We start from the raw sequence: 13,445 nt of genomic DNA on the forward strand, positions 1-13,445 counted from the left end.
ACGGTGACAACAAAAGGAGGGCTGCAGGGGTGCTTTGGTTGGAATTGTTGGCGTGGGGAAGCTAGAGGCGGGGCGTCCTTTGTGATTGGTTTGGGGAGCATAGTTGGTTTTCTCTGGTTGGTCCTGAGTTGGAAGGGGGGGCAAAAATAGAAAAGTTGGCAGTTATTGACCAAATCCTGATTCTGGGCCGATTACTGTAGAAGTTGCGAGTCAGAGTTCTATTGTCGTATGTGGTCTGGCCATCGTTTGTATATTCAGTCTTGTACTGCCCTGAAACTCACATCAGTATTTTCAAATTCGAATTGAGTGTTTTCTTCTTTCCCTATGTGTTTCGTCACTCCCACAGGTTGCCTGGGAACGTTGGAGGCGTAGACGAAATATCCGTGATTCGCAGCTGACTCCAAAGTGGAGTAGGAGCCAACCTGTTCCTTGAGGAAGATGAAGGGCAGACGCTCGTCATGGTTCAGTGAGTTCAGTTCTTTGACTTTCTTTTTCTGAAAGACGAAGGAGAATGTATGAGGTAGCCAGGCTACTTTGTGAAGGAAAGAAGGAAAGATCAGGGCAGTCTTTGCCCAAGTTTAGGTTTTCAGCCTTAGCCTTAAGGCTCCCCACCTCCCTGGATGGGAGGACATGGAAAATTCTTTCCCAGATCTCTTACTTTTAGTCACAAAGAGGGGTGCTTTGGCTCTTTGACTCTGTCACAGTAGGGACAGAGCTCCCCTTTAGAGACAGCCAAAAAATATGATTTTCTTTCTTGATACTAGTACTTCTTAACTGTGAAGTTGATATATAAAAGGTCTCTGGAAAACGGCAGAAAACTGGTGAGTAGAAAAATAATCTTTTTTTCTGTTGATGTTTTGGGTACAACAACTCTCTTCCCGTTAGCAATGTCATCAAATTCTCACGCCGAGGTTGGCCCAGGAGCCAAGGACATCCCTATTCTCAGAATTTCCCTTTCCCTATACCTCTGGCTCCTTCTTCCAACTCTCTTAGGGAAACCTCTTTTAGCTCGGGGACTTCTTTGGGCCCATCTCCTCACCCTCATTGTTGTCGACCACCAGCTGGCCCTAGAGGCTGTTTCCCCGGGAAGCAGCCCTTTGCCTGTCCCAGAGAAGGGTGTGGCTGAGCTGCCCCATTGGGAGAGGGGCTTTATACAGGCCAGGGGGTAGTGAGAGAGTATAGGAACCACTTCTGCTGAGTAAAGCAAGGTTGAGAGTCACCTCAGGTTGTGGAGCCTTTGTCTGGAACTGCTTTGAGGACCCCATTTTCTAGGACCAGAAATTGCTGGTTTGGGTCTCGAATAGTACACTTCGTTAATTTTATGGATTTGATTGTTGAACCTGAAAAACAGTACCAGAGATTAGGAACAATTTACGTGCCTCAGTTCACCGTTCTTATATCTCCATCTTGCTCAGTGGGTTCAGGCGAGATGTTTTCCTGTCATTAGTTTTTCACCCCACCCCATTAATCTATTCGTAGACGAACTTTTGTGATTAACCACTTGTGCTCTGGAGTCAGACTGAGTTGGGGTCAAATCTCTGTTCAGTCATTTACAAGCTGAACAAGGTACTAAACTTCTCCAAATGTCATTTTGCCCACCAGTAAAATGGGCATAATAAAAGCTATCTTACATAGGGTTGATGTGAGGAAGAAGGAGGGATTCAATGAAAGTTCATTGTTATCATTAGTAGTAGTATTGATAACCCTCTTTGCTGCACTGGTGGGCCCATGCCATCAGCAATTCCCGGGTGGCAGGGATCTCTGCCATGTTGGGCACCAGCTGGGCCCGTGGTGAGAACAGTGGAAGGGTGAGGAGGATGCGGTGAGGCAGGAAGCAGCCAAGAGCAGCAGCCTTATGTGAGGAAGGGGATGGAGATGGCAGGGGTTTTGTGGAAAATGCAAAGGCATTGTCCCTTCCCTTGTGGAGACCGAGTGGGTGGGACCAGCTGCAGCAGTGGCCAGGGATTTGTTTGAATATGAGGGTATTTAGACATTCAGTCAGGTCAGCCCTCCCTAGAGGCGGGCATCCTAGACCGAGAACTTGTTGCTATGCCGCCTCTGATAGGGCAACTGACCATCCATCAGGCTTTGCATGGGGGAGGACCAATGATTGAGTCTATTTAGAACAACAGATGTAAAATGTGATAATGAGATAGATTATCCTGTAGATTAGTAATTACACTATATAATTATATACATACACAAACATAAACACACACATAGTCTTGTTGCCTACTCATTTGTAAACGTGATGCCTTTAGCTGGGACCTGTGGTTTGCACCCTCTTCCCTGTCACCTACTGGCCACCTCCTCCCCATCCTGTAATCCTGGCTCACATGCCACCTCCTCCCTGAAGCCCTCCCTCAATCCCTTACTGGGAGTGACGTTTTCCTCTCTGAGCTGCCCAGCCCTTGTTCTGCACTGGGGAAGGGCAACAGTAGTGCAGTATCCAATTACAAGCAGTAATTGCCTGCTTGTATAGGAGTCGTTTCTGACTCATTCTGTATTTCTCATAGAGCCCAGTATGGGGCTTTCAGTAACCAGCACTTGGTTAGTGTTCACTGAGTCGGCCTCTCTGGTCTGGAGGAAGTTATCAGTGTGTTTCTGAGGGCTCCTCTGGCACTAGCCATCTACGACTTTTGTTGGGGAATGCAACAATGAGGGTTGAAACTAACTGGCGATACAATCTACTAGTATCTTCAAGTTCGAATTGTATTTTTGAGGAAAAACAGACTTACACAAAAAATGGAATAAAAAGTACTTGAATATTGGGAAAAAAATGGGATAGTTCAACATTAGTTGCTACCTATAAGATCTAATGGAAGTAAATATCTGATTCTTTACAAAACTTGAATCACAGACACACTCCGTGGTTGGCACACACTGGAAGGAAATCACCATCACTAATGTAGGACTCCCATTGCCAAATGAGGCAGCCCAGGGCCCAGCCCTGTCCTGAATCACAATGGCATGGTCATTCCAGCAGGCGGACAGGTCTTCATCACCTGAGCCCTTTCCGTCTGCACCCTCACCGTTCCTCTACTCTCACTTCCTGCTTCAGCTGCCCCCAATTCCTTCTCTTCCCATATACTCCCCCATGCCTTTGCTTACACTGTTCCCTCTGCCTGGAATTGCTTTCCTCCTTTATTCTCCAGGGTGATTCCAATTTCTCCTGCAAGATTCAGTGCAGGCATCACCTCCTCTGGGATCTGTCTCCCAATTCCACCCCTCAACACAGGCTGGTTCTCCTTATTCCTATAGCAACCTGTGCTGCCTTCTATGGCAGCCCTTACCATGCATAGTAAGGTATGCAATCAAAATCATTGTTAGAGGTCTGTCCTCTCTCCCCTCCTCGACTGGCCTCTGAGAGCCAGAAGACAAATGAAAGTCTTCCTTTCCTGTCTGCATGAGCACAAAGGGCACATTCACAGGACCTTCTGTCCGCGCACACCAGCTTCGACACCCAGAGTCAATGCCCATGGGTCCTATGCCAGGGCCCATGTTCCAGGGGAAGGTGGGGAGGACTTGAAAGAGGGTATCTTGGCAGAGAATGGCTGTTGGGGGCAGCTAGTTGAGGGAGCTTCCAATACATAATTTCCCCTAGTCTCTGAGGAAGATCAGGGCCGGATGAATTGGGGCCAGTCACTGTCCAGCGCAGGAGTACACACTTTTAACATCAACCAAACCATCACTGCCATCAGCAAAAATGGGAGTGGCCACCACTTGCTGGGCCAGCAGTGAGCTCTCATCTCTTACTTGCTTTCTATCATCGGACCTTCACAGCACTTTATAGACGAGGAAGTACAGAACCTGGGGAAACATTCTGGGACTCAAACTGAGGTCTTCCTGCCATGTGTGATGGAAAGACCCCTGGACCTGGAGTCAGGCAGACTGGTAATCCTGGCTCTGCTACTTGCTAGCTGAATGTCTTGGGCAAATTACTGACATTTCTGATGCTCAGTCTTTATTGGACAAGTGGGAATATAATAGTTTCCTAGTAAAATTATCTTGAGAATTAAATTAATTTCCTCGTGGAAAGAGCTCAGCCTGGAGTTTGGTATATACTTGCTCAATAAATGGGAGTTTCTTGTCGCTTCACCAGAGCACCAAGTCCTGTGTTAACCTCCTGTGCTTATTCTTCCCCAAAAGATTAACACTCTCAAAGCTGAAAATGCAAGGGCTGGGATGCCGCCTCCCACAATTCATTAGATGCCCCCAGGAGAGAGTCCCGTACCTCCTCGGGGAGGCTTAGCTACCCACCACCCTTCCCTTTCACCCCAGGACCCCTTGGACGATCACCTGAGTGGCTGGAAGCCGCAGAAGCAAGGCTGAGGTCCGGCACCAGGGGGCCTCTTGCTGATGATAGGAGTCAAAGACAAAAGGTGAGCAAGTGCAATTCCACTAGCCTAGGATTCTTAACTTCTGCAGTTTGCAAAGCACCATCTGAAAAGCACTCACACAGAAACGTATTAACGCTCTTAACGAGGTTCCACGTCCAATAACTTTGAGAGATTCTGGATTGAACAATGTTAAGTCAGGTTCTTAAAGCAGGACTTCTCAGAGCCATTTTCCAAAATATTTTGTGAGGAATAATAAGAGATTTTGCCGACGTGGACCTACCTAGACCCGCTCTGCTCTGAAGGAGGATCCTCTTTCTGGCTTTGGGGATTGGGGCTTTAGGTACACATTTCAACATGCACCATCTCAGTCCTGTTTTTTCTTTGGGTGTGTGGGGGCAGGGGCGGTGCAGGGAGTTTAGTAGCTGCAAACCAGTTGATTGGAGAAGCAATGCTTTAAAATCTTTCATCCGAGCCTACGTGTGAAAACGTGTCTACTCGTGATACGTCTGGGGTCCTGAATCACAATATGCCCGTTTCCACCACCTTCCATAACTGTCCCTGTTTACGTAGCATGCTGGGAAAATTCCTGGAGCCCAGTTCTTTTGCACACTGAACAGAGGAAGAATCATTTCCATAGACAGAATTTAACACATTCCTGTTTGGAAACCACTTTTTGATGCCAAGGATGTATTTGTAGAGATTTCTTATGTTCTGGCTCTGGTTGGGATTTGTGCTTGTCTTCACAGGACTCACGGTCAGTGTTCACATGTGAGCTGCCATCCAAAAAGGATATTGTCCAAGCTGAGAACACAATGGGAGAGGTGGAGGCAGAACGTGCATAGATAGGAGGATATTGGTTTTGGAAACTTCCAACCCTAGGAAACCTCTCTTCGTGCCCCTAATGCCTACAGGACCTTGCCTTATCTCTCCTTGGGAATGTTGCTTAATGTCACAGGGCCAGATCATTCCAATTTGTAATGGAATTCTATTTAGATTTTAGCCCATTAAAGTAATTCTGTGGTTTGCCTATCAAATGACTATTTATTTTTGGCCACTTGCCTTATTTTGTTTCCCATGTGGTTGGATCCCCAGGAATCACCTGGGGGTCTTGCTAAAATGCAGATACTGATTCAGTAGGTCTGGTGGCTCCTAACAAGTTCTAACAAGTTCTCAGGGGATGCTGCTGGTTCACAGACCATACTTTGAGTAGCAAGAGTCTAAGAAACTCAACTTCTAGTGCCTTGGAGCAGAGCAGGCTCACAATCATGCCTGTACTGTGGGTTTGAAGAGAACAGGACCTCAACTCTTTTTCAGATCTGCACTGCACTTTACAGTGTAGAAGCCCTTTTGCATGCATGACTCAGCAAATCCTCACCATGAGACTGCAGAGGACGTGGGCTGAGTGTTTTCAGTCCCTTTTTACAGGTAAAGAAACTGAAGTTGAGCGACATCCCCTAGGTTTCAGAGCTAAAAACCAGTTGGAGAGCCCTGGAATTCCAATCCAGACTTCCCAGGTGCTTTTCTATCATGCGTCAGTTCCCGCTGGAGAGAGCACCAGGTGGACGGTCGCCAGACACGAATGCTCATCTCAGCCCCACCACCAATGTGCAGGGTGACATGGTAAGTTATGTAAGCTCTCTGGACCCCCAAAGACATGATACACAGACAGGATTCAGTGATATCTCGGAAAGCACTGGCATTTTGTGATTCTGTGTGGCTGGAAGAATTTCCCGAACTTTAAAGAGCACATGAATTACCTGGGGCCCTTGTTAAAATGCAGTCTGATTCAGTAGGTCTTTAATGGAGCCCAAGACTGCATTTATAACAAGTTCCTAGGTGATACCAATGCAGTAGATCCATGGGCCATGCACTTAATTCTGGCTGTATCTTGGGATCACTTGAGGAACTAAATCTCTGGGTCCCATCCCCAGTGACTGACTCAATTGATCTGGGGTGGGGCCCAGAGTTGGCATTTCTTGAAAGCTCCTAAGTGATTTTAACGTGCAGCCAGAATTGAGAATCACTGTGCTTTAGGGTTGGGCTCCTCACTGGAAGGAGTTTGCACCAACAGGTAATACACTTTCTGATAATAGTTGAGCTCCCCTCCCAGAGTTTCTGATACTGGATGAGTCATGTTTTCAAATTTTTACTAGGAGAGGAACTACCTTCCTGCCATTGTTTTCTTTCTTCTACTATTCTAACTCCCATGTCCTTTGGAAATCCCATTGGAGATGAATCTAGAAAGTCACTCTCTTGGCTACAGCAGAGAGTAAAGTGTCAGCTTCTTTGTACCAGATTCTAGTTGGGGTTGGTGGTAGGAAAGCGGTGCCCAGAAATCCTCTCCTCACATCAGTCCCCATCTGGATCAGACAAAGTCATTGCTACAAGGTTTTCTTACCTTGTTAGGACATTTGGAGGTCTCATTTATCCCAATTATTCATTTGGACGAGTGGTTCCCAGAGTGTGCACTGATGTGCCTTGGAGTGCCTCACTGCATCACAGGGGTGCCATGGGATATTTTAAAGTTTTGAGGAAACGTGGACATCCGTTAGACTCATGCAAACCACTACCGTTCAGTTGTTTCCACCTGAATTCTTAAACAGAGCTGTCAGGCATTTCTTTTGTCTTAGAAGCTCTGTGAAGAAACTCCTCAGACACTAAGGGCACTGTGAACTGAGAAAGTTTGGGAACCTCTGGTTTAAGTAGCATCCCTTGGGCGGAGTACTGCCTTGGGATTAGTAAATACTTTTGACAGTGCATTCAGGTGTGGAAAGAAAGCTCATAGAGTGGGATTGGGATGTGCTAGGAGACAGAGATGACTAGATTGACCTGCCCAATAAAGAAGAACAAGTGATGCTTCCACAAGCAGCTCGAGAAGGACAAGGCAGGGGAACTAAGAATAGGGAGGAGCCAAGGGAAATGAAAGAAGAGAGAGCTGGGACCAGAGGAATAATATGTCCTCTGGGAAGTTCCTGATGGTGGTGACATTGATGGATTTCTACCAGGAAGGGTATAAATTTCTTGCTGGGCCGCTGTCATCCCCTGTGGCTGCTAGCTCCTTGCTACTCAAAATGTGGTCTGGGGATCAGCAGCATCAGTGTCACTTGAAAACTTGTTGGAAATTCAGAATCTGGGGCCCCACTCTAGACCCAGAAACAGACTGCATTTTTTATTTATTTTTTGTGAGGAAGATCAGCCCTGAGCTAACATCCATGCTAATCCTCCTCCTTTTGCGGAGGAAGACCGGCCCTGAGCTAACATCTATTGCCAATCCTCCTCGCTTTTTTCCCCCTAAAGTCCCAGTAGATAGTTGTACATCATAGTTGCACATCCTTCTAGTTGCTGTATGTGGGATGCGGCCTCAGCATGGCCGGAGAAGCGGTGTGTCGGTGCACGCCCGGGATCCGAACCTGGGCCGCCAGTAGCGGAGCGCACACACTTAACCGCTAAGCCACCGGGCCAGCCCACAGAATGGATTTTAACAAGATCCCCAGATGATTCTCATGCACACTGGCATTTGAAAAGCACCGTGCTAGCTGAGAGATTCTCAAGCCTTGGGACATTGAAATAAGGAGTTAAAAAAAATACTGAAGCCTGGGTCTCACCCCCAGAAATTCCTATTTAATTCTTCTAGAAAGCAGGCTCAGCATTAAGATATTTAAAAGTCTTCCAGGTGTTTCTAAAGCCAAGGTTGAGAACTACTGGGCTGGTACAACTGGTACAACCCATTTGTGACAATGGGTTTTTTGGGGGAGGAAACCAAAGTTCTGGGTCAATTTGGAACCAACATAGGAAAAAATCGAAATATATGAGCCATGAGAGAGATCAGCAGATATTAGAAATCAGTGACTACAAGAGATATCCCTGAGGTATTAGGGAATAGGGTTGGAGAAATTGGGTTTCCATCATATGTTGGATAGAGGATGAAGCCAATTCCTACTTAAATGTTGCGAAAAAGATAACCTCAACAGCCTGGAGGACTTGGAGACATCTAGATGACTGACATCCAGTTACGGACAGAACTGGCTCACAAGGCTAGTGAAATTCACAACAGATTTTCAGATGGTTTCTGCTCAGATGGTATCCACAGATTCACCCCCAAAAATGCTATATTCAGCCATCAAGCAAAGAATGCTCGAAGCAGTGGATTCCAAAAGCACTTTCCTAAGACAAATTCTCTATTTGCCTTCAAAATTAGTCATTCCAGCCCCTGGAATAGAGGAGTGAGTGTCATCAGTGGTACCCTACTACAATGCACCAAGGTACCTATGTTCTTGAGTTCCATTCCCTCCTTCCCCCTATATCATTCACAACCCATTGATTTCTAGGGCAAGCCTTCCTGGGAGAAAATGTCTGTTCTTGTACTGGAGCAAGTTGCTCAGAGTAGGTCTTAGGGGTAAAATTTGGAAAAGTTTGAAAGGCCATAAGGAGAGGAGGTCCTCCTAGTGAGAAAACAACCAGGCCAAGCCAATGAGTGCTATTTCATCTCCCCAACCATGCAGGTCCGTAGCTAAAGAAGACGGTTAGGCTTGGGCCAGAGGGTTGAGAAGGGCCAAAGAGGCTGGTTCCCTCAGCCCAGAGGGATATTCCAGAAACCAGGGATGTGCCGTGCCTGTGGCTCTGAGTGGATGTTGGAGCCCTGGTGTGTCTTGTATACCACTGAGACTGTGCTCATCAGGAATGGATAGCAGATGGGAGTGGATGGGAGTGGATAGATGTGAAATTATGACAGCAACAATTAGTCAATAGCTCACTGGTGGGGCAGATTAAATATGACTGCAAATTCTTTGATATTCTTCTCCTTGAGTGGTGTAGTCTGTGTTCCCTCCCTTTGACTCTGGGTAGGCTCTGTGATTGCTCGGCCAAGAGAAAATAGAGTGCAGTGGAATTGTGCCCATTTCTAGCCTCTTCTAGGTATTGAGGACTGGCAGCTTTTATTTCCTTTCTCTTGGAATACATGTTCTTGCAACCCAGTCATCATACGGTAAGAAATTCCAAGCAGCCTCACTAAGGGGCCCAAGTGGAAAGGAATTGGGGCCCCACTGACAGCCCCAGCTGAGCTCCTAGCTGACAGCCAGCACCAACATGCCAGACAAATGAGTGAACCTCCTGGAAATGAATTTTCCAGCCGCAGGTGAGCCACATGAAACAGAGTAAACCATCTCAGCAGAGCCCTGCCCATATTGCAGAATTATGAGCAAAATAAGCCACAAAGTTTTGGAGTGGTTTGTTATACACTAATAGATAAATCGGAACAGAACTTGGTACCAGGAGTGAGGTGCTACAGTAAGTAAAGCTTAAAACGTGGTACTGGCTTTGGGTTTGGGTGGCAGGTGGAAGTTGGAAGGCTTTGAGAAGAATGTTAGTGACAGCTTGAAGGACAGTGAGTAAAGTGCTATTGAAAACTGGAGAAAAAAATGATGTGTGTTGTGTAGTGGTGGGAAGGTTGGCAAAACTGTTGCCTGAAGTAATGTGGAAAATTGTAAGACCTCAGAAAGATTTATGGGCATGCCTAATAGGTCCTTTAAAAAACTTTAAGGTCTTGTGCCATGGAAGTCTCACAGCTGACCCAAGGGAGAGAGGGCTGCCTTGAAAGGAAATGTAGGTGTGTTTTTTTTGTCTAATAACATTGATTATAAATTGATAATGCAAAACCTTTTTAAAGGAATTGTACTAGCTTGGATTGAGAGGGACAGAAAAGTAAAAAAATAAAAGGATGCCTTACTATATAAAACATAATACATATAACAAAAATAATGACCACAAGGGTGTCTACATCCTAATTCCCAGAACCTGCGACTATGTTACCTTTCATGGAAAAAAGGACTTTACACATGCAATTAAGTTAAGGATCTTGAGATGGGAGAGAATTCTGGATTATCCAGGTGAACCCAATGTAATCACTAGGGTCCTTATAGGTGACAGAGGAAGCCAGGAGGATCAGAGTTAGAGGGATGCACCATTTAAAAAGACTCGACCAGCCATTGTTGACTTTGAACTTGTAAGGGGGCCATGGAACACGTGAGCATGGCCAGATTTGGCCCACAGGCCATAGTTTGCCTGATTTAGATGAAGGCCTGGAATCCAAGCTGATGCCTTAACCGGATGAGACTTTTAGGGCCCTTGGGAGGGCAGAAGTGTATTTTGCATAAGGGAGGAGTTGAAATAATCTGTGGCCAAAAAGCAGACCGTGATAGATTAAAAATAAATGCATATTCCTTGACATTTCTCCCATTGAGAGATGGCATTTATGTGTACTCCTCTTCAGTCAGTGCAGCTTCTGTGATGGATCAATAGAATATGCCAGAATTGAAGTGTTGCCAGTTCCTGGACCCAGGCCTTAAGAGACTAGCAACTTTCCCCATTCTTCCACTCTTCTGTAGAACCCAGCTGCCATTCTGTAGAGAAGCCCAAGCAGGCCTGAGGAGAGTCCATGAGGAGAGGAACTGGGCGCTTGGCCAGTAGCCCTGGCCGAGCTCCCAGTCAGTAGTAAGCACCAACTTGCTAGCCACTTGAGTGAGCTACCTTGGATGTGAATCCTTCATCTCAGCTAAACTCCCTGACACTGCATGGAGCAGAGCTGAGCTGTTCCCATGGATCCCTGTCCAAATAGCAGATTTTTGAACAAAATAAATGATTGTTGTTGTTTTAAGCTACTAAGTTTTGGGACAGTTAGTAAGGCAGTGGTAGATAACAGAGATACTTGGCTTTCTGTGGTCTTTTATTGTAACCATCGTCAACTGCATGAAACCATTAAACCGTGATGAAGGCAGTAGAAGACGATGAGGTGGCGGCACATCCACTTCTATAACAAGGTGTCTGTGGAAAGTAGCCATGAGTGCAAGAAAAAAGGGAAAGGGTAGGTGAGTCAGGAGTGAGACTGGGTTAGGCAAGACTTCTGCTCTCATTTGCTTTTTCTTAACAATCCAAGGAGTCCAGGCAGAAGTGGCCTCTCCCATCTCTTCTTCCAGGTGCTCACTCAGACCCAACTAACCTCGAACTCCACCTCCTCCCTGTCCCCTAATCTTTAAAACCTGAAGCACCCCCAGGACCTTGACCAAGTCCCCCAAGGACCTACTTCTTCCTACAGCCCATTGGCTATTTGATTATTTATTTCACTTTCCTCATTTTTCTTTGCAAACATTCCTTAATATTTTAAAATAATTTATTAATTTTTAGCATGACTATGTTTCACGATGACACAAATAGATGGTTAATTCAGGGAAAAATACATAAGCCAGCTTGGAACCTAGCACAACAATGAGTATAATGATGGACATTTATTGAGCACTCGATACGTGTTACACACTCTCTCTGTGTTATTGCACTTAAGTCTTACACCTGCCCCAGCATACAGACAAAGGAGGGATTTGGAGGCTGAGGAAATGGCCCAAGGCCACATGTCTGGTAAGCGGGAGACGGGCTGTAGCTCAGGTTTTTCTGACTCCAAAGCCATGTTCCTAACCATCCTACTACACTGCTGCTTAATCACTATGAATGTTTAATGTCTATCCTTCTAGTCTTTTATTTTCATATATATTTATTTATAATTACAAATATAGAATCATGCAAGAAAAGTTGATTTATTTTTGTCACTAACAGTGTATCTTGAATTCCTTTCCATGTCACAAGATAGGCTTCTACAAGATCATTTGTAATGATTACATAATGTTCCATTGAATGTGTGAGGATATGTAGACAACTCTCTTCCCTTTTCAGCCATCATAGGAGTTTTTAGTAATGAGAGACCCATCTTTCTTGGGAGAATTCCTTGTTAGTCCTTCCATGGGGTACAAGACTCCCCAAATCATACCAAAAGGACAAAATATGGTCATTAAACTGTAATCTAAGGAGCATCTGTTCTGTTTACTGTACTGGTCTTTCTTTTAGTAAACTCTGAAATAGATAAGCAAGGAAAATTTGAAAGGAATGGGGATGGAGAGTTGAGCAAAACGGTGTTCAGTAAGAAAGGACCAGACTAGAGCTGGTGAAACTTTGATGGGAGGAAAGGAGTGGAGGAAGGAGGAGAGCGAGGAAAGCAGGGGAGGGGAGGGAAGAAGGAAGGGCTGGGAGGGGAGAAGACACCTAGTGGCTTCACGACTCGGAAAGGGGCATGCAAAGAAGGGACATTGGAGGATGGGGTGATTAAGTTGTTTCTGGGGGGTTACACTGTAAACCTTCTCCATGTCTCCTTCAAGTCTCCAGTACCTTCCGTATTGCTAACACATATTTGGGTCCAAGTGGACTCTTTTTTGGCATAAATGGCTCAAAGTTGAGGAAAAGGACAGCTTCCGTATGGGTTATATATGGACATCCCACAATTTATTGAAATGATTTCATATCATTGGACATTTAGGTATACCCTATAAACTCAGCAGTGGGGTGAATATTTCCTTAGAAGCCTTACACGAGGAAGTTCTAGGTTAAAGAGTAGGCATAGGGTAAAGCTTTTAATGTATTTGAAAACTTTAGAAATTTGTTTGGTAACATGCAGAAATTGCAACTTTTTTTGATTTGTTGTCTTAACATTTCACTTCTCTAGCCTATTGTGACATCATATTGAAAGAAGACTTTGTGGTAGATCGTGAGCTCCTCCAGGTGTGTGGGCTGGGATGCTACTTCCTTTCCATCTGTGCAGCCCTAGACAGGACCCAGCACAGTGAGCATTTCAGGCTCATTTCCGAGGGCTGCATCTCTAACCATTGGCCTTACCTGCCACTGCTGTGGATTCGACCACCCAACTTTGTAAGTGCCTCTCATGCATGTAGTTGTTGGCAGCGTCTGTGGTTGTTTTACCTGAAACACAAGATAACTCCCCAACAGAACTGCTGACCTGATAGGATTTTGGTCACGTTGCTTCTCAGTCTCTTCATTTCTGAAAAGGTTCAGTTTCACTGAGTGACTCCACGTTTCCCAGATTAAAACGTCCTCGTGGCTACTTAGCAGAGATAATGGCCCAACCTGTAGGTAGAGTAGGTGACAGTCCATATGTGGAGAAAAGAGGGAACAAGAGTGGTCCGGGTGATGTTTCCTGTGAGGAAAAGGGTGATGACAGGTGTTTCTGCACATAACTGTTCATAGGTAAATCTGGGGGGGAGGCGGCCT

At 45.6% G+C, this 13,445-nt stretch overlaps 1 long non-coding RNA gene across 1 annotated transcript; it reads left to right on the forward strand.

The window, feature by feature from the left end:
• The first annotated feature begins 301 nt into the window (after positions 1-301).
• On the forward strand, positions 302-5,333 carry LOC131400005 (uncharacterized). Its single transcript, XR_009217270.1, has 3 exons — positions 302-466; positions 4,282-4,382; positions 5,087-5,333. It is a non-coding gene; the product is annotated as an uncharacterized LOC131400005 (long non-coding RNA).
• Positions 5,334-13,445: the final 8,112 nt, after the last annotated feature.

The sequence above is a fragment of the Diceros bicornis genome, chromosome 40 (assembly GCF_020826845.1).
Source record: "Diceros bicornis minor isolate mBicDic1 chromosome 40, mDicBic1.mat.cur, whole genome shotgun sequence".
NCBI lineage: Eukaryota > Metazoa > Chordata > Mammalia > Perissodactyla > Rhinocerotidae > Diceros > Diceros bicornis.